Here is a 22,539-nt window from a genome sequence, read left to right as displayed (position 1 = left end):
TAACCAAATAGCTATCTGGATACTAAGAAGGCTGTCCTTAATTTAACTGTTTAACTATCCAGATACTAAAAAAGCTGTCCAAAATTAATCCGGTTAGCCAGAATTAAAAAGGCTGTCCTTAATATAACCGGTTAACTTTCTGGATACTAAAAAGGCTGTCCTTAATCCGGTTAGCTATCTGGATACTAAAAAGGTTGTCCCGTGGCGTAGTTACGGGTGGGCCTGGGTGGGCACAGGCCCACCCAGTGGCGGCACCACACTATTCTCTCCCCTCTTTCCTCTGCGGCATCCCAGCATCTGCTCTTCTGTCTGTGAACCCCATCCTTCCCCTGTGTACCATACAGGCATCTTCGGTGCCTTCAGCAATTCATTCTCGCTGCTTGCGCCGGCCCCGCATGCTTCCTCTACCGGGTCCCATCACACAGGAAACAGGCAATGCCAGTGAGAGCGGGAGATGGGTACACAGCAAATGGCAAGCCGGCAGGGTTGGTGCAAGCAGTGAGAATGAATAGCTGCAGGTGCCAAGGATGCCTGTATGGTACACCAGGGAAGGACAGCGTTCAGAGACAGAAACACAGATGCCGGGATGCCGCGGAGAAAAGGAGGGGAGATGCGGGGTAGGTGAAAAAAAAATCTGTATTTTAAAAAATATCTCCAGGAAAATATTTGGGGTGTGGGGGTGTGGAAGGGCCCATCCAAGTTACCTGTGGGCCCATCCAAAACACTGAGTCTGGCTACTTTAACCGATTAGCTGTCTGGATAGCAGCGACAGTCACTGCTGAATCTGAATGTTCACTACCAGCAATCATCTGGTTACTAGCACTCAATATTTATTTATTTATTTATTTATTTATTTATTTCTGCATTTATACCCCACATTTTCCAACCTGGTGGTAAGTTCAATGTGGCTTACAATTAACTTGAATGGACAAGTATCAAGATTATTAAGGATCAATGCAAGCACAGTTTAATTCGATCAGTGATCATGTTAAGTGGTGTGATGAACGGGATCGCCTTGGCTATGTGATTTTGTCAGAAAGGGTTTTCCTGAATAGGTGGGCTTTCAGATGTTTTCGGAATGTTAGGTAGTAGTTTGTGGATTTTAAGTCTTTCGGTAGAGAGTTCCAAGTTTTGGTACAGACGTATGTGAAGCTGGTTGTATGTGTAGATTTGTATCTTTAACGTTCGGGAAAATGAAGAGTGAGATAGGATTTAGCGTTCCTATTTGCATTGCGTATTGGTAAATCTATTAGGCCAGCCACATATTCTGGTGCAAGACCGAAAATTATTCTGTGGGCCTTATCTGTATTTATTTCTGTTATGGCAGTTGGTGTTTAAAAAGATGCTGACCACTGAGACTGGTATCATTTATATACACATTAACACATTATTATATTGGGGGGGGGGGGGGAGGGTATGGAACCAGCAGTGCGAGTGCCTCCAGGATTCTATTTATATGAACATTTGTGTGGACTGTTAGAATGGAGATAGTACTTGTACTTCTAAGCTACAACTTTTGTCCGAGTCTTTGCATGCTGTTAAAATCACTCGAGCATTTAGAGGTTGAGTATGTGGACTACATAGCACTCATTCAGTATACCATTAAATCCACACCACAGCGTTTCAGCCTATCCAGTTCTTTGAAAGCCTCTTTGAAATGCTGCTTGAAATTCTGCTTTTATAAAGTATTGACTGATAATCTTATATCACATAGTACATAGAGCAGGACCTCTCAGCGTGCAGAGTATGACATGCAGCAGCTGCTGGCTAAAGATCTGCCTGCTGGGTGTGGCTGCCTGCTGTTATAGAAATCTCTTAGAAATGAGTAAAGTTGAGAAGGGAAAGTTCTTAGGAAGAAGACTAGAAAGGACCTGAAAGAAAAAGGAGCTCAGATTGAAAGCAGCAGAAGAAGCTTCCAGGCAACGCTTCAAAACAAGAAAGAAGATTAGAGAAAAGCAAGTGAGAACTCCAAGGCACATTTAGAACAATTGGAGAAAATATTTCTTCAGTCAATGTGTAATTAAGCTCTGGAATTCACTGCCAGGGAATGTGGTAAAAGAGGTTAGCATAGCAGGGTTTAAGAAAGGTCTGGACAAGTTCTTGGAAGAAAAGTTCATAAACCATTATTAAGGTGGAATTAGGAAAAATCCACTGCTTATTGCTGTGATAAGTAGCATGAAATATATTTTACTCTTTTGGGATCTTGCCAGGTACTTGTGACCTGAATTGGCCACAATAAAACCAGGATAGTGGGCTTGATGGACCTTTGATCTGTCCCAGTAAGGTGATGCTTATGTACCTTGACTACCATGTTGCTATTAATATAATTGTCAAAAGTTGTTTTAAGGAAAGTTTATAGTGAGAGAGAAGGTGTTACTAGCATATCTCACATACACAGACACGAGTGTCACATAATCATACTCAGACATAGTCACACAGAAACACATACCCAGATACAGACACCCAGAGGGACATCTTCCATTAGATTCATTCTGGGTCTGATTCTTACACATCAAAGCAGCTGCTCTGTAATAATCTTAGCTAAGTGCTCTAAATTGGTAACAAGCTTACCTTCTATATAAACCATCTTTTACCTATCAAATACTTGTTTCTATGTATTATTTGCTGTACCCACAGCCTCTGGGAAGTAATTCCAGGACCATCCAAATCTGAATTCATTTATTTATTTAGATTTTCAGTAGTAGCTCAAGGTGAGTTACATTCAGGTACTCTGGATATTTCTCTGTCCCAGGAGAGCTCACAATCTAAGTTTGTACCTGAGGCAATGGAGGGTTAAGTGACTTGCCCAAGATCACATGAAGCAGCAGTGGGATTTGAACTGGCCACCTCTGGATTGCAAGCCCGGTCCTCTAACCATTAGGCCACTTAATTCAATAACAGAGGATGACCTTGACAAAATCCTGAGAGGCCTTCGACCAACCACTTGTTCCCTCAAACCCTGCCCATCAAAGATAATGCAGTAGGCAAGAAGGGGCCACAAAAATCATAAACTTCCGCCTTTCTAATGAGCAATTCACTACCAATAGCACTAAAAAGGAACTGGTAATCAATGCTCGGGATAGAGTAGCAGGGATGTTTGTTTACTCTTTCCAAAAATACTAGGACTAGGGGGCATGTGATGAAGCTACAAAGTAGCAAATTTAAAACGAATCGGAGAAATGTTTTCTTCACTCAACGTGTAATTAAACTCTGGAATTTGTTGACAGAGAATGTGGTAAAGGCGGTTAGCTTAGTGGGGTTTAAAAAAAGGTTTGGATGGCTTCCTTAAGGAAAAGTCCATAGACCATTGTTAAGATGACTTGGGGAAAACCCACTGCTTATTTCTGGGATAAGCAGCACAAAATGTATTGAAAGTTTTTGGGATCTTGCCGGGTATTTGTTGGAAACAGGATGTTGGGCTTGATAGACCTTTGGTCTGTCCCAATGTGGCAATACTTATATACTTATGTAGATGCGATTGAACAAGAAGTAGACACCTCAGCTCATAGAGGAGACCAGCACAGAAGGAATTAGAGCAGTCCAGAAGGGATATGATGAGAATGAGAAGTAATGAATAGATGAGAATGGAAGAGATGAGAATGAATGGCACAGATACAATGAAGGGCAAAGAAAGAGGAATGCAAGACAGCATTGATTTGAGGTTCAAATGAGAACTTTGAATCAAAAAAGACACCAAGGATTTTTACTGAGTCTCTGAAGGAAAGAGTGAGAGGGAGGTGGGAAGGAAATTGCCTCAAAATTGTTCTCCCAATATTAAGCCATGGTAGTCAGCATTGTTTTCTAAACTCTGGCTGCTGCAGTTAAAGGAAAAAAATTGATCCATTCAGTGCCAACGTTCAAATACCAGCTAGTGCTGAATATCCAGAATCCATGTTAAGTGGTGGTGGTATCTGGTTACTGACCATATTCAGACCACTAACCAGCCAGTGTACTCCACTGAAATCCAAATCAGGAATTAAAGTTTTAAAAAAAAGTTAGGACAGCTTTTTGCTGTTAACCAGATAGCCTCCTGTTCCATCCAAGTTCTGTCCACAGACCATTCCGACAATGTCCACATTGTGTTGAGGTGGCAACAGGAAATATCCAGAAGTGTGTCAGTGGTGTCTACTATCCTGCACTCCAGCGCTTACCTGGTGAACTGCTAAGTACCTTTGAATATCAGCCCCTTTATTTATTATTCTCTTTACGTCACATTTGATTGCACTATCGTGAATCATGCATTACACTGGGAATTAGATCTAAAGTAGCTCCCCTTCTCTTTAGTTCCAGAACCGGTTGCTCCATGAAGCAGCCATTGATGGCATCTAGGCCCCAATGTTCAAAGCAAACTGGGCATGCAACGTTTCGTTTCAACTGGTTTTAACCAGTTTAGCATACATGCTATTGTGCGTCTAATGCACAAAGGGTCTCGGCACTGCTTTTACCATTCGCAGAAGCAGCGCCTGAAAATGCTATGCAAATGCATGAAAACAAGCTCATTTGTATTAAATGAGCATTCCGTGTGATGCACAGAAAGGAGCGCCTACCTGTAATGCTCAAAATTTTCCAGCAGGTCTGAAGGTGTCATAGCGTGAGGTTGCAGGCATAAATTATTGCACATAGGCATGCACTATCAGGAAAGTGTGCACACTGTTTGCAAAGAAAGTGTAAAGGCAGTTAGCTTAGCGGAGTTTAAAAAAGGTTTGGATGGCTTCCTAAAGGAAAAGTCCATAGACCGTTATTAAATGGACTTGCAGAAAATCCACTATTTCTTGGATAAACAGTATAAAATGTTTTGTACATTTTTGGGATCTTGCCGGGTATTTGTGACCTGGATTGGCCACTGTTGGAAACAGGATGCTGGGCTCGATGGACCTTTGGTCTGTCCTAGTATGGGGCTGCCCATCCTTCCTTTCCCCTTGATTTAAAAAAATGCTACTTTTTTTTTTTTTTTTTTAAGTATGAGCACTAGTAGTCAGGTTCCATTCTGGAGGAGCCCATCCAGTTGGAAAAGGCTTCCTCTTCCCCGAAGGTTTCCCCAGTTTCTAATGAATTTAGCCCTCCCCTCTCCACAGCACCCTGCCTCTGGGATGCTGCTGAGGTCCTGAGGCCCTTTTCTCAGGGCTGTGCCAGATCACAATACAGTTACCACAGGACTTGCTTATGTCTATGAAGCTTGTTGATTGCTTTGTGCTTTCTCTCTTTCCCTGCTACCAGAGCTTGGCAGGTTTACCTATACATTTAAGGAGTAGGTAACTGTCCTTGAAAAGGCAGCAGTGCCGGTCCCAGCCAGTCTCCTAACTGACAGAGCCCAGAGATTAGCTGCAAACTAGCACGCCAGGCTCACAGCATTGACAAAAGTTGGAACGAGAACAATTTTTAACAGGAATTCAGATTGCTCCCTTCGTTATGATTTCCTTTTTGTTTAACTACTAAGCAAACGTGAGTTTTTAAGATTTTTGGAAGCTCTTCCCGCTGTATATGAAAGGAACCCATAAGCTCTGATGTGCTGCTGAGCCTTAGCAAAATACCAGGCAGATTCCACAAGCTGATACATGGCATCAAACAGCTCAAGGGAGGAAGGTCACAAGGGGTCTGAAGGCACATACTTTTTATTATCTCTCCCACCTCCAATGAAAACGCATGAAAATTAAAATATATATATATGTAGGACCCCCCCCCCCCCCCCCAAATGAAGAAACATTAAAGCCAATAACCAGGGGAATGGATCTTTTTTTTCCTTTTCAATATTGCTAATACTACTGCTCGTTAAGAAATTTGGTAAACTTCTGCTCCTTTTTGTTTTTCATTCTGTCCCTCTCTGGTTTCTCCCTTCTTTCTGTTCCTGCTCGTTTTGATGTGTTTAAGTTTCCCTCAGCTTCTGCTTCCCTGCTTTTCGTCTTCCTCTGCCTCTCGCTGTCCTCTCTTGCTCCTTTTTAACGCTCTTTCTTCCTCATTTTACCATGCCCAGTAGCTAAAGCATGTGATGGTGTAGCATCCTTCCATATGGGGGCAGGAGCAAAGCAGGGCCGGGTGATGGGTGCCCTAGGGCCAGACTGGCAGACAATATATACCTACCGCACAGTGCAAGAGCTCCCACCGAAGATACGACAGCACAGGGAGAGGAGAGGGAGGGAGACAGAAAAGAAAAAGGATTCTAAAGGTAAGTCAGCCTTTTTCCCTATAAACAATTCCTGCTTTTGCTTTCAGCTCCTAGTCCTGGGCTAACACTGCGTTATTTAATGGGATTATATTTTCTTTAGAACTTCAGTTCTATTTTCAGACATTGAGTTCTCTAATGTGTATCTGTGAAAATACATATTTATTAAATAGTAAATGCATAGTTTGTGTTTACATATATAGAAAAAAATAGATATGTCATTCTCATTGTTAAAAAAAAAATAATTGAAAATATAAATGTGTGTGCTGTATTGCTATCCTGTGCTTTGTTTCAATGTCTTCTGTATGAGCTGGAGGTTGTAGCTGTCTGCTACATTTTCACACATCACATCTGGAATGCTCAAACATCTGCATCACTTGGCTCAGAGTTGGCTAGTTATGTGGCATACAGAGTAGCCATTTGGCACTGGTGGAAAGGGAGGGAGATGGTAGCACCGCAACCTGCCACCTTGGCAGTTAATACTCTGTGGACTCTTCGGCTAACAAAAGCAGCTGTAATGAACAAACTGTTTGGGAAGTTCTGAGGAAAAATTAACCGATTGCAAACCTGAAGCTTTGTTGGGATAATGACATGCTAAATGTTTGTATGTATGCAGTTTATGAACAGTATGTGTCTGCAGTGTGTGTGTGTGTATGTGTGTTCACTATGTGAGAAGGTGTGTGTTAACGCACATATAGAGTTGTTCAGTCTGCTCATATGTCTGTGACTCTGCCTGTGGATACAGTGGCTAATTTGAAAAGAAATTACAAGTGGAATGTTCTAATAAGAGGAACTATTTCCCTAGGAAAGAGCACACTAGGACACTGAAAAGATGTTAATTATAAACTAGGCATTTTTATGAAAGTGATTACTTCCACGTGATTGTACATAGAACTGACAAGAAACTCTAATAAACAGAATGTTGTCTGTGAATTGCTTCCAGGGAAAAGGTACATGGTTTTAAAGAAACAGTATAATCTTACAAGATGAGTTATTCCCATGGGAATGAATACCCAGGGGCCGATGCAGGGAGGCTTGCGGTAAATCCGCGCACAGATGTCTTAACGTGTGGCTTCTACCGTGAGCCTAATAGTGCAGAATATGTAGTAAGTTAATTATAGGCAAATTTTATTACAGAACTGCTATGGCAAATGGGGGAGGGGGTACGGGAAAGTATGCCAGATGCATGCTCACAAAGTTTCGCTATAAGCTCAGCTTCTTGTGCGCATATCTGAACCAAAACCGAAAGTGTCAGCACACATCAGTGCCTGTTGTTCTGTGCTTCAATATGAGCCTTTCAAAAAATTGTTTGCTTTTGAAATTTTGAAAGGTCCGTATTTAGGCACAGAAGAACAGACACTGATGTGTGCTGACACTTGCGGTTTTGTTGAGAAATCCGCATGTTTTTTGCTTACCATCTGCATTTAAAACTTGCACAGGCGTCCTTCTGTGTGCAAAACCGGCACTTAAATGTGAAAGATTGACAAGAAATCCTCTCTGCAATCTCAGACCTAGTGAAAGAATTCTCATGTTGCGTGCACGTCAAACGTGTCCAACATATGTTTGGCATTGCATGGAATATGTTAACTAGCTCGTTAGCATACATTTTAATACAACCTGCACTAGGTCTTCCTGCCCAAGCTAACACCTATGCACAATTCCACTCTGCATCGCTCGGCACATATAACCCATGTTCAACTGGCAGTAACCCCACAGCTAAACCCCTTTCTGCATCAGCCCCCCCCCCCCCCCCCCCCCCAAGTTTCTGAAACAAATACTTAGAAGAAGTATGACTGACTTTGCTGGGACAGTGTGGCTCTGAGTTGTGCTGGGTGGCTGTTTCTTTTCTAATGCATGCAGTAGACCAGGAAGGACCTTCATTTTGAAATGAGGGCTCTCTTGGTCTTTTCCCTTGTAGTCCTAGTTGCAAATTGGCTTAACATGGCATGATGATGTATATAGTATGTGAACAGAGAAGCTGGTCTGGCTGGTCTTCTCCTACCTGCACGCTATGTTCGGCACCGTTTTGATGCAAGAATCTCTGCAATGGAATAGTCTGGCAATGCTTCTCTTTAACTTTTCTCCTTTAATAAACTGTAGTTGTAATGTTTTCCACATGGATAGAACCTCTGCTTCCTTATTATGGACACTACACGTATGTGAAATCAATGTGAGAAATAAAAGCATTCATGATCAGCAATTATTCAATACACCCTGGACAACCTTCAGGCTACTCCAGGTTATCCCCTGAGACTGATGGCCATCACAATAAGCTAAGAAAGAATTAAAACATTGAGAAAATCTAATGTAGAAAAGTGTCCAAAAACTGCAAATCACTCTTTTACCCACTTCTTTACTTAAAGAAATACAACACTGCATACACAGTGGGTACAATGGTAGACGGATGAAATAAGACTTTCTGTTTCTCAGGGCAATTCTTCCCATACCGAGGGTAATTTTATAACAGGTTGATAAGGTGGCGGGGCATGAAGGTGCCTATCTTTTTTGTCTATTTTATAAAGATACTAGTAAAAAAGCCCCGTTTCTGATGCAAATGAAACGGGGGCTAGCAAGGTTTACTTCTGTGTGCACGTGGGAGTGTGTGTGTCCCTGCCCTCTGCCCTCTCTCCCTTCCCCTGTGCTGTCTGTCCTCTCTGTCCCCTCCCCCCTCGGAGTCGAGTCCTTCAGTGTTAAGTTTCCTGCTGTGCTGTGTTTATGTTACAGAGATAGTGAGGGCTTCTGCCCTCTCTCCCCTCCCCCCTCGGAGTCCTTCACTGTTACAGAGAGAGCGATTTGATTTCTTGCTTTGCTGTGTTTTCCTTCACTGTTTGTGTTACAGAGAGAGCGAGGGCGGGGCAGACACTCATGGGGAAACCGGATATCTCTCCCCCTTCACACTTCCGGCTGGAGGCTTCATTTAGAATGTTGGTGGTGCCTTTTATATATAGAGATGTGGAGCCCTATTTTAAAAAGGATGTGGAGAGTAGAATTCACATATTCAGGTCGGCACATGGAGAATTCCTATAGTATTTCCTTTAGTAAAATAGGTCAGTGTTTCCACAGTCCGGTCCTGGGGGGAGGGGGAAAGTATAAGGGAAGGGGTAAGTTAAAGAAAGGGGAAGAGCTGTTTCTTTTCTAATGCATGCAGTAGACCAGGAAGGACCTTCATTTTGAAATGAGGGCTCTCTTGGTCTTTTCCCTTGTAGTCCTAGTTGCAAATTGGCTTAACATGGCATGATGATGTATATAGTATGTGAACAGAGAAGCTGGTCTGGCTGGTCTTCTCCTACCTGCACGCTATTTCCTTTAGTAAAATAGGTCAGTGTTTCCACAGTCCGGTCCTGGACTACCTCTTGCCAGTCAGGTTTTCGGGATATCCACAATGAATGTGGCTGAAAGAGATTTGAATATAATGGTGGCAGTAAATGCAAGTCAAGTTCATGCATATTCATTGTGGACATTCTGAAAACCTGACTAGCCAAGGGTACTCCAGGACTGGACGGGAAACACTGAACTAGGTACATGACTGCATGCCATTATTTAGCAGCTTGACCCCTAATGGAAATACCACTAGAGGTCTTGGCCATTTGTGAACCTGGGGCCATAAGAGCAGGATTAAATGGGCATTGTAAGGCCAGAGATGAGGATGAGGGAGTGGCAGGGTCTGCTGGGGGAAGCCTTTGGAGGAAGTGTGGTTCTTTGTTGCTGGGGGGTACTTTGTTGCTGGGGGGTAGGGGGAAGTTTTGTGTGGGGTTGGGAGTAGGGAGTTGCTTTTGAGGGTTGAAATGATTTTATTTATTTATTACATTTGTATCCCACATTTTCCCGCATAGCAGTAGGCTCAATCAGATCTTATGTGGGGATTGGCTGTCAGGGTGGTCATGAAGGGGATAAGATGTTTTGTGTACTCATCGTTGGGGGGGGGGGGGGGGGGGTGTGATCAGGACCTGTACAACTTCCTTTTCAAGCAGACACCTATTCATGCCTTGGGGCAGCTGTAAATGCCAAGATCTACCTAGCGCTTACAGCTGCCCCAAGGTAGCTGAAATGAAGTTTAATGTGGACAAATGCAAAGTGATGCACACTGGGAAGAACAATCCGAATCATAGTTACTTGATCCTTGGGTGAACCTTAGGAATAAACACTCATGAAAAAGATCTAGGGTCAAGGATTTGATATACCGCCTTTCTGTGGATAAACCCAAAGTGGTTTATATATACTAATGCAGGTACTTTTTCTGTCCCTAGTGGGCTCACAATTTAAGTTTTGTACCTGGGGCAGTGGAGGGTTAAGTGACTTGCCTAGGGTCACAAGGAGCTGCAGTGGGAATTGAACCCAGTTCTCCAGATTCTCAGCCCACTGCCCTAACCATTAGGCTACTCTTCCACTTGGTGTCATTGTAGACAATCTCTGAAATCTTCTGCTCGGTGTGCTGTGATGGCCTGAGTGTTTTAGGCATGTTTCACATCAGGTGGAAACACTTACTATCCAGGATCAGTCCAACTGTATGTCTGTCTGTCTGTTCATTCATCTGTACACACAACTGTTTGCACCTAAGAAGTGCAGGATCTAGTATAAAAAAGAGGCTTTGTCCAAGGCAGGATTGTGCCAGTGGGAATCCAACACCCATGATGACACTAAAGAGAAAGCACTGGAATTGCAATGGAAGGAGGAGTGAGCTGACAGGGATGCAACTTCCCTGGCACTGAAGAGGAAGGCAGTGGGGCTGTAAGGAGTGTGTAGGGAAGGATATGACTCCCCTGGCACTGAAAGAACTGGGGCTGCAATGGAGGGAGGAGTGTGATGAGGGGGGGGGGGGGGGGGGAGGAGGGACCCAGCTCCTGCAGCAATGAAGAGGAAAGCACCAGGGCTGATTAGAGGTAAGTGGGGAAGGAAAATAAGGAGAGGAGTAGGGAGGATGAGAACAGATAGATGAGCTGAATGAATAGAGAAGAAAAGATAAATGGAAGGAGGGGGAGGGGAAAGTATAAGGGAAGGGGTAAGTTAAAGAAAGGGGAAGAGCTGATTTAGTTCTCCTTCCTTGTACAGACATACACAAACACCCATATCCCCCACCACATCTATGGCACCCTACCACTCATGTACCCTCTTCCAGCACCCATGCACCACCCCTCCTGAGCCAATAACACACAACTCACCCAGTTACTGAACACATATGCAATCACATATCCACTCGTACACACACCGAGCCACTCACTCAGCAAAACACTTTTGTGCAATGCTTACAGCTTGCACTTTGCAAGTTGTTTCTACTCTAAGACAGGAGTGTGGTAGCCGTGTTAGTCCACTCTTAAGGTTGGCACCCCAATATGCCAACCTTTTTATGGCTGAGCTGGAAGAGACATTTCTGAATACACACCAGACCAAACCTCTAAAATACTACCGGTACATCGATGACATTTTTTATGATTTGGACGGAGGGTGAAGAAACTCTGAAACAATTTTATTCTTCCTTCAATACATACCATCCTACAATCAGATTCAAAATTGACTACTCCCCAGAAAAAGTCAATTTTTTGGACACCACGGTCTCAATCAGTGATGGCTGTATACAAACATCTATATACAAGAAACCCACAGACAGATACAGCTACCTCCACAACTCCAGCTTCCATCCTTCACATACAAAAAGATCCATCATTTACAGCCAAGCCACAAGATACCACCGTATCTGCTCTGACCCAGGGGACAGAGACAGACACCTTAAAAGCCTGACTGCATCCTTCAAACAGAAAGACTACAACCCCAAAATAATCTCCAAGAATATTGCCTCCTCCCTCAAAACACCCAGGGAGAATCTGCTATAGTACAAGGAGAAAAAAGCCACAGACAGAATCCCCCTTGTAGTGACATACAATCCAGAGCTGGAAAAACTGAGGAAAATCATAAGAGATCTACAACCTATACTCCAGGAGGATGAATTACTGAAAGAGATATTCCCATCCCCACCAGTACTAGCCTTCCGACAGCCACCCAACTTAAAACACAAGCTAATCAGAAGTAAACTTCCATCACAGACTGAAAAGGAACAGAAGGGCACACTTCCCTGTAATTTATCCAGTTGCAAACTATGCCAAAACATTTCACAGGACCCCACAGTCATCCACAAAGGAAAGATATTCAACATAAAGGAATCTTTCACTTGCTCATCTTCCAATGTGGTATATATCATTCAGTGTAAAAAATGTAACGAAGGATGCTATATTGGAGAAACAGGCCAGATGCTTAAGACAGGATTCAATTTACATAGACATCACATGAACAATGCTGGTGCCAGTAGGGTTCCCACACCTGTTGGTCAACATTTTACAGGACCAGGACACTGTACCAGTGACTTCACAGTGAGAATCCTGAAAGGTAACTTTAAAACCATACAAGAACGTAAGACCTTTGAAGTCAGAATGATTGAATATTTTAACACCCAACAGAAAGGACTTAACAAGGATCTGGGGTTCCTAGCCCATTATAAACCATAAAGCTGTATTTCTCTGTTGATCACCCTCTCCTCACCTATCCACGCCTATCCTGTTAGAATATCAATGATATGCTTTGATGTCCCCATGCATACCTCCTACCCACCCCCATCCTCCCACCCTGTCAGACTGTCATAGTAATGCTTGAATGTTTTCACTTATATACACTGTCAGCTAGCACATTTGCTTATTTCCGATCTGACGAAGAAGGGCAACCTTCGAAAGCTAATCAAGAAATGTATTAAGTTATGTCCAATAATAAAGGTATCATCTTATTTTCTTTTCCATGTTTTATTTTGTTTGATTTCTATTGATACTCTAAGACAAAAAGGGGGGGGGGGCAATTCTATAACTGACCACCTATGAGGGCACCCGGTAGGAGCCTATTCTCTAAAAGAATGTATTTTCTTTAATAAAACATTAGTAACTGTGAAAATATGTGCATGTAATTCAGAGCTGACGTAAGTGTGGCTTAGTGCCATAGATAAACATGTAACTTAGAGCATTCTAGAAGCTACACATGTAAAGTGTGAGTCCTGCCCATGCGCAGCCCAGACTCTGTCCATGAATATTTATTTATTTGTTACATTTGTATCCCACATTTCCCCACCTATTTGCAGCCTCAATGTGGCTTACATAGTACAGTAGAGGCAATCGCCAATACCGGTTATAACAAAGTTAGGTTGTGGTAAAGTAAAGTTCATGTGTGACAGACACATTGGGGAATCGTAAGAAGGAGAGTTAAGTTATGTCCAGTATGAGCTTTGGTTTTGTTGTGAAATTAGCTAAAGCACCAGGAAATTTTATAAAATCTGGGAAGGGGCATATTAAAAACTATGTATAGTGAAGTTTTGCAGAGGGGCTTTTTAAACACGGATGTAATGGCCCTTCTCAAACTAGAGAGGGATTGCACAGTTGTTAGTTCCTATAGACCCATCTAACTCTTGAACCAAGACATAAAAGTTGTCACTGTTGTTCTGGCCTAGAGTCTTTGCTAAGTGGTACCAGATTTAGTTCATGAGGATCAGGTGGGTTTTGTGCCTGAGCGCTTTGCTTTGACTAATATCTTGAACACATTAACAGGGTTGGAAGAAGGGAGGCATGGAGGGGGAGTTGTAATGCCATCTTAGCCAGTTTGGATGCTAATAAAGCGTTTGATAAAATCACATGGCAGTACTTGTTTTGGGTACTCAAGCTGTTGAAAGTATGTTCACATGTTGGATACAAATTATGTACAGTGCACCCACTGCCCAGCTGTATTCACTGCAAAGTAAGTGATATGTAATGAATATGTGCACTTACAGAACAGCGCTTACACAGAATTTTGGCATATATGCATGTAGGTGTACACATGTGCTGGTATATGCATTAGTCTAATGATTTCTGCATGTAATTGTTGCATAACTGTGCATAAAGGGCTGGCGTTACAGGGTGGCAACCAGGGCAATTGCCCTGGGCCCTGCCATAGGGGGTTCCATGACAGCCTGAAACTGAAAGAGGTATAGCCTACAGGTGGGCTTCAGGGCCTACTCCCCAGTTGCTGCCCTAGGCCCCTGCATGTCTAACACCGACCTTCATGCATACTCCATAGAATTGCCCTGTTGAAGTCATCACTCTGATTATTGTCTGCTAAGTGAACTGTTATCTTCTTGGCACAAGTCATGGATTTAGTATTTCTTAACTAGCATAATGAAAGCTTAGCTGTAACATTTAAAGCGGTGGGCATGAGGAGCACAGTGAACAGAGATAAATCATATGCAAAGGATCTTCTCAGTGGAGGTCCCCTAAAGATAAAATACAGCTAGCACACTTAAAAACAAAAACAAAAATCCATCCATCATTTATTGAAATATTTCTCATCCATTCTTAGACTACTAAGGGGTCCTTTTTACTAACCTATGGTAAAAGGTAGCCTTAATGTGCTGTACTATGAGTTTCTCACACGCTGAGACCATTAAAATTTGAGTTGACACCCCGTATCTTGAAGTCTCCTTGTGCTTTTGTTCTTCGCTCTGGTATGAGTGTACTTTGGTTTCACTCTGGTGTTTACTTTTCATTTTTACCACAGCCAGAAAATGGCCAATTTTCATTTTCTGGATTAATGGCCATACTCTAGCGTACCTAGGGCAGGCCGGTGGGGGGTGGCCCAACCCAGGTCTCAGCCATAGGCGCCCCGTATAAGAGGCTTGGGGAGGCTAAGTCTCCCCACATGGGCGTAGTTTGGGGGGGGGGGCCAGCGAGTGCTACTCTTACCTGCATCATCGGGATAAATTCCTGCCCAAGGAAAAGCAGTGTGCACCAGTTCATCCGTGGAGCCTTGCACTCATGCACTTTGCAAGGCTGAAAGGCTGTTCCTCTCTCTGCTGCCGCCCGCCGTCCTTAGTCCCACCCCCTCTAGCGTGAAGTGTGTGCGTCAGACTCAGAGAGAGAACCAGCGCGCAGCAGCAGTACATAACCTACAACGCAGCTCTGTGAGTCCGCTGTCTGCTGTCATGGCCGCCCCGTCCCACCTCCCCAACAGCAAGAATGACATCTACTGTCCTGGGCTGCTGCCAACTTTCCTCCCTCCAGCTCCCTGCAGTCCGATGGTGCTTGCTAACCTACCTCAATCGCTGCCAGCAGAGGCACCAGAGCGATTGAAAGGAGCTGCCTGGGTGCCTCGATCTTTCTTGTGACATGTCCTGCCCACGTGGAACAGGAAATTGCATCAGAGAAGGCAGAACACATCACAGGGAAGATCGAGGCACCCAGGCAGCATCTTTCAATGCTGCAGTGCCCCTGCCAGCAGCTATTGAGGCAGCTTAGCAAGCACCATTGGACCACGGGGAGTAGGATGAAGGGAGAGACTCTGGAACCACGGGGGGGGGGGGGGGGTGGGAGAGAGATAAAAGGAGAAAATGCAGGCAAAAGGGAGGGACTTTATCAAAAGCTTTCTGAAAATCTAGATACATCAACCAGCTCACCTTTATCCTTCAAAGAAATGAAGCAAATTGGTGAAGCAAGACTTCACTTGGCTGAACCCATGTTGATTCTGTCCCATTAAACCATGTTTGTCTCTGTATTCTATAATTTTATTCTTTATAATAGTTTCCACTATTTTGCCTTGCACTGACGTCAGGCATACCGGTCTATAATTTCCCTGATCACCCCTGGAACCCTTTTTAAAATTCGGCATTATATTGGCCACGCTCCAATCTTCAGGTACTATGGATGATTTTAACGACAGGTTATATATTACTAACAGCTGATCAGCAATTTCATGCTTGAGTTCTTTGAGTACTCTTGGATGTATGCCATCTGGTCCAGGTGATTTACTACTCTTTAATTTGTCAATTTGGCTCAGTATATCTTCCAGGTTCACCAAGATTTCTTTCAGTTCCTCCACATCATCACCCTTGAAACCATTTCCAGTAGAGGCAGATCTTTTACATCTTCTTCAAGAAAGACCGAAGCAAAGAATTCATTCAGTTTCTCCGCTGTGGCCTTGTCCTCTCTGAGTGTCCCTTTTGCTCCTTCGTGATTTAACGGTCCCAAGGATTCTCTTGCAGGCTTTCTGGTTCTAATGTACCTGAAAAAGCTGTTACTGTGAGTTTCTCTTCATATTCTCGTTTAGCCTTCTTTATTAATGTTTTGCATCTGACTTGTCAGTGCTTATGTTGCTTCTTAGTTTCTTCATTTGGGTCATTTTCCTTTCTTTGAAGGACAATATTTTGGCTGTAATAGCCTCTTTTACTTCATCTTTTAATCATGCTGGCTGTCGTTTTCTCTTCTTTCCACCTTGTAAATATGTGGGATGCATCTGGTCTGGGCTTCCAAGATGGCATTTTTTAATAACATCCATGCCTTATTTAGTGTCCTAAGCTTAGCAGCCGATCCTTTTTAGCTTCTTTTTAACCACTGTCCTCATTTTATTATAGTCGCCTTTTTGAAAATTAAATGCAGTTACAAGGGACCCAACACTGCCACCTCTCACACTATGCCGTGCACTCCACCAAGGACCAGATCCAAAATGGCTCCCCCTCTTGTTGGTTCCTGGACCAGTTGCTCCAAGAAGCATTCATTTATTACATCTAGAAATTTTATCTCCCTGGCACTCCCTGATGTAACATTTATCAGATGCAATGTGTTGTCTTAGAACAAATACAAGTTTCGGAACGTAAAGGAGATATTAAGAAAAAGTTGAGACAGCGGGAACAACGATGGATATACATACTGCAGACTGTCATACCCAAGGGATTAAACATAGCAATCGAGTGGAAAGCTTTTCTGTGAAACAGATCTTTGTCAATAAAGTTGTTGAAGATGATTCAATGAGTTGGAAGAACTGACGTATATATAAAGAGGAAGGAAGTAGGAGTTGTTTTCAGGACGCCGATAAGAGGCAGTTGAATGCGGTGAATTTGGAAAATAAGAATGAACTGTCGTTATGAGAATTCTGGCCCTTGAAACAGCCTAGGATTGGCGAAACAGGGTCTCCTGTTGGGCTTTTGGAACATTACATGCGATGACAGAACTTTTCAGTTAAGTTGAAATTATTTTCACCGTTTGTTTACTATGATTTTGAGCCTTTAACATCGAGTATTGTGAAAAGGTGTGTGGGCATGCATTATATGAATTAGAAGAGTGGAGTTTTTTTGTGAAGACTGGTGATTGAAGAATTAGAGTGCTAGAAATTTGAAAGGTGGTTTTCCACATGAAGAGCACTCGAGAGATTTTCTGAAGTCTTTTTTCTCCACTTTTTTCATATGTGTTGGCAGTAGTACACCTCCAATACTCGTGTATACTATAGTAGAATTATTTAGAGTGAGTTTTGGTAATTGAAATCACCCATTATTATAGTGTTGCCCAATTTGCCAGCTTTCCTAATCTCTGTAAACATTTCTTCATCTGTCTGTTTGTTCTGTACAGCTCTACAAGAATTCTCCTTCCCTTCTCACATGGAATTTCTATCCATAATGATTCCACGCTGCTATCTGTTTCATGTGGAAGTAATCAAAGCAAGACAGTCTGTTCCTGTTACAGACTCACTTCCACCCTGGGCAACAACCACATTAACATTTACTTCCTTCTCTCTTCTTCAGTACAGTTCTGTTTACTCACATATAAATCCAGGCCTGGCTCCAACTAGGACGCTGAGGACCTGGGTCTTCACAGACAAATAAAGGCACTTCTTTACCTTTGCAGTGTTCTGTTCCTTCTCATGCAATCCCTGGGCTTCTACAGAGTGTAACCCTCTGAGCTAGAGCCACTCCTTACTTCCCTGGGATTCCCCACAGGTACTTCAGCCCATCCAACACTTCAGGGAAGATTCCTTTACATGGAGCCTCCCCTCCCTCCAGGAGATCTCTGCACTGGGGATCTCTCTCTCCTAGAGACCACTTGCCTCAGAGATCCATTCTGCTCAGGGTTGCCAGGTGGAAAATATTTTTCCAGCCTAAAGGAGCCCAAAATCCAGCCCAAAAACCGCCCAAACTCAAACCCCGCCCCTGACACCCCCGCCCCCGCGTCATCACCCCCGCCCCCGCCGTCATCGGCCCCGCCTTCCCCGTCACTAACCCCGCCTCCCACGTCACTAACCCCGCCTCCCACGTCACTAACCCCGCCCAAAAACGTCACTAACCCCGCCCACCGCGGCCGAAAAAGCCACCTAAAAAAACCGCCCGAAGCACAAAAACCAGCCCAAAAAACCGCAACCCGCCGCGGGCAAAAATTTCCCGCGGCGGGTCACGGAAAACCGCCCAATTGGGCGGTAAAACCGCCCACCTGGCAACCCTGATTCTGCTCCAGGGCATTTAACCACCTCATAGCCTGAGCCCCACTCCCCTGGCTCAGCCTCTGATATGGCAGGTTAGCGCCACCTGCTGTAAGGTGGCTAAACTGCAACCTTAGTGAGGGAGTGTTCTTAGGGACAATTTTGTGGACTTTTTATCTTTCAGCAGCAAGACAAACTACACTGCTAGACCAGAGGTGCAGGGCGATAAAGTGCTGCTGGACTTGGGGGGGGGGGGGATTGCTGCAGGTCTGAGAAAGCGAACTCTAGACCAAGAAGGAACCCATTCTCAAAGGTTTGCCTAGGGCTGAATGCGTTCTTATGTGTGAAGGCTCATTTTACATAGAACATAGAGATCTCAGCATTAACAAATCCAGATTGGGACATACTAAATTCCAGAAGTATTTTAGAAAAGGTTTTTCCATCAAGGAGTCTTTTCTAAAGTACTTTCAGGATTGCATGTGTATTTGCCAGCATGTAACTGTGCAAGCAGCTAAATATACACATGAATAAAAGGAACGGCACAGACCTGGCAGCTCCTACACATAGCAGCCCTATTTTATAAACCTACCTGTATAAATGCTGCCAATTAAGTAGTGAGGGTGCAATTTTAATTTGGTTTCATTCTGGAGGTGGAAATAACAGGAATTAAGAAGAATGACTCCTTAAAACCCTCATATAAAGAAGTACCAAAATTAGCACGTTTTAAAAAAATCTGTACTTGGCTCTAAGCTGATGTCAGACCTGACAGGAGTATTATTCCCCATAGACATGCATTCCCTTGGTCGAAATGGGAAACACACTTGTAAAGTTTTGCCCTACCCAAACTACACCCCAGCCTGCCCCCTCGAAATCTCTGCATGTAAGTAGCTGTTTCCTAAAATCTACACATGTAAACGCCGTTATGCAGAGATGCTTCTAAAATAGAGGCATAATGTAAACCACTGCTTTTTGGATGTGAAATCACTATGGGGGCAGTTCTATAAACGGACACCTCCAATTAAGAACCCTGATGCTGTGTGGCAAGAGATTAGTCTATAAAGATGCCTGAGCTCCCAAATTCTCTTATAGAATACTAGTGTAAAGCAGTATCAGCACCCTTTCCTTTTACACGTCCTGGTTTAAATGTAACCATGTAAACGTGGCATCCACATTCATCCACTTCTACCCTAGCTGAGATAATATTTAACCATCTCTGTGACCTCAAGTGTAACTTTCTTTAAATTAGTCACCTTACTTTGTATTCTTTCTCTCTTACCTATCTATATGTTCCATCTTTGCTTATACCGTTCACTATCAATTAAAATATTCTAATATGTATTGTGTTGACATTGTAAGTAGTATACTTTGCCATACTTTGTATTTGAATAGTTTTGTTGCTGTAATTGTCTACTGCTCATGTTTGATCTATTCTTACCGTACACCGCCTTGAGTGAATTCCTTCAAAAAGGTGGTAAATAAATCCTAATAAATAAATAAAGAGATGCACTATTCTATAAGTTAGGTGTAGAATGGGATCTCCGCCCATGCCCCTCCCATGCTTCACCCTTATGAACACCTGTTGCATTTATGCACAATCCCTGTGATTCTATATATCGCACTGAGATTTCCATGTGGAAATCGAAGCATATTCCATAACAATGGAATATTTGTTCTGTTTGTCTGTCCTAATTAGATTGTAAGCTCTGTCGAGCAGGGACTGTCTCTTCATGTTCAAGTGTACAGCGCTACGTACGTCTAGTAGCGCTTTAGAAATGATAAGTAGTAGTAGTAGTAACAATGCATATCTAATTAGTTAATAAGCTAATCAGTATTGATAATTGAATGTTAACAACCAATTATCAGCACTAATTGGCATTGATTAGAATTTACACATAGAACTGTCTAAGTGTATTCTGTAACATGATAAGCGTAAATTCTAAGTCACTTAGTTGAAAAGTGGTCGTGGAATGGGCGGATCATGGGCATTTCTAAAATCTGTGCTTGTTGTTATAGAATACACCTGGTCCGCACATAAGTTTTATTTGGCACTGCCCGTGACTACATTTAGTCACATGGAGCAGCACTCGACATATTCTGTATACCGCATGGAAATTTAGGCTTCTTTAATAAACTAAGCCTAAATTAAGGCATGCTTTATAGAATACGCTTAGGTGAATTTCATTTCGACACTGATTTTTTTTTAGGTGTGATATATAGAATCTAGTCCAATGCAATTTACTTGCATCCTTCAGAAAAGCATAGAATTGCTTTGCTGCCACTTAGCGTGTACACTTACCCACCAAAGTCTGGCACACACACAATTAGGATTTATTTACCGTCTTTTTGAAGGAATTTACTCAAGGCAGTGTATATCAAGAAAAAGTCAAAGATAAGCAATAGACAATTACAGCAGTAAAACTATTCAAATAACAGTACAAAGTATAGCATAGTATGCCACATTACAATGTCAACATAATCTAATATAATAATTCGCCCCTACAACATTCTGGAGCTGACTCTGTGGCAGTGAAGCTGTGTAGTGTTCGTAATCGCCCTGCCCTCGAGGGCACTCTGTATAGTTCCCAGGGAAAGAAACGCGACGTCAGAAGGAGAAGGGACCAACCACAGGCCTCGCACTCGCTTTCAGTGCCCCACCCTCAGAGGGAAGGGAAGGCTGCATATAATATTCACCCACTGGAAGTTCGTTCCCTCCCTCTGAGTTCCAGGGTCGTCGTCCGTCCCCCTCCCTCCCTCCCTCCCAATTCCAGGGTCCCCCCTCCCTCCCAGTTCCAGGGTCGTCATCCCTTGCAGAAACAGGAAATGAGGGCGGGACCAGAGCTGAGAGACAGAGAAGGGAAAACTGAAGTAAGTTCCGAGCCTGCACGCTTTTTACCGCTGCTGCTGGCCGCCGTAACCCCAACGAGGTAAGTCAGGATGACTTTTAAAATTCAGAGGGAGGGGGCCTGGAACAGGAAGGGAGGGAGGAAGGGACGACGACCCTGGAACTTGGAAGAAGGGAGGGGGGGACCATGGAACTGGGAGGGAGGGAGGGAGAGAGGGGGGGACCCTAGAATTGGGAGGGAGGGAGGGAGGAGGGACGCTGGAACTTCCCTTAAAAACATTAATGGCAGAAGGTGATTACCTTGCTAGCGCCCATTTCATTTCAATGAGAAACAGGCTTTTTTTACTATTATGAAATAAAACTTTAATAGATAGCATAAGGTAAAGCAAAGATGGAGTAACAGGAGTAAGAAAATAAGGGGATTAAATTAAGAAAGTTGCACATAAGGTCAGAAAGGTGCTTGAATATTATCTTAGCTATGGTAGGAGTGGATAACCATGTCCTGCTATGGTATGTACAGCCACCGGTGTCACTCCTGTTGTTTAATGATTTTTCTTGGTTTGTTGAAGCTACACAGAAGAGGCAGCAGGACCTTTTGGGTTTTAAACCAGAGGCCTTAGCTCTTGGTGCTACCTTTTTGTTGAAATTTCCTTGTATGGCAAATTTTGGGGGGGTAATTCATTTTTATTTTTTGATCCCAAACGACTCAGTGGTGTCTTGAAGGCTACTGAAGGTACCTTCCCCATCTATATGACTTCTAAGAGTTGGAATACACTATCACCCGGATTCTATATAGCGTAACTAGATTTCCGCGTGGAAATCCAGGTGGATTCTATACCAGTGCGTGTAACTTAATTGGCTCAACAAGATAATCAATGTTTTCAACAGAACTTAACAAGTGATAAGCCAGTGGCATACCAAGTGGGGGCGGTCCGCCCCGGGAGCACGCCGCTGGGGGGTGCCGCAGCGCGCGCCTGTCGGCTGCGAGTTCAAATCGCTACGCTACGCTAAATTCTCTCGTTCGCTGCAGCTCCCTCCCTCTGCCCTGGAACTCGCAGCCGACAGGTGCGCGCCGCAGCACCCCCCCAGCGGCGTGCACTCAGTGGGGGTGTTATTTCACTGGGGGGGGCACGCTGCACCCGGGGGGGGGGTGCATCAGCGATCCACCCTGAGTGTCGTCGAAGCTAGGAACGCCACTGCGATAAGCACTAATTGGCATAAATTACAGCTTACTTGCACAAATCCTTAAGTGTATTCTGGGTGGGGAAATGGGCATTTCATGGGCGGTCCA

This window comes from Microcaecilia unicolor, chromosome 8 (genome assembly GCF_901765095.1).
Source record: "Microcaecilia unicolor chromosome 8, aMicUni1.1, whole genome shotgun sequence".
In the NCBI taxonomy this organism is placed as follows: Eukaryota; Metazoa; Chordata; class Amphibia; order Gymnophiona; family Siphonopidae; genus Microcaecilia; species Microcaecilia unicolor.
The sequence above is the reverse complement of the archived record's forward strand: the minus strand, read 5'-3'. Positions refer to the sequence as shown.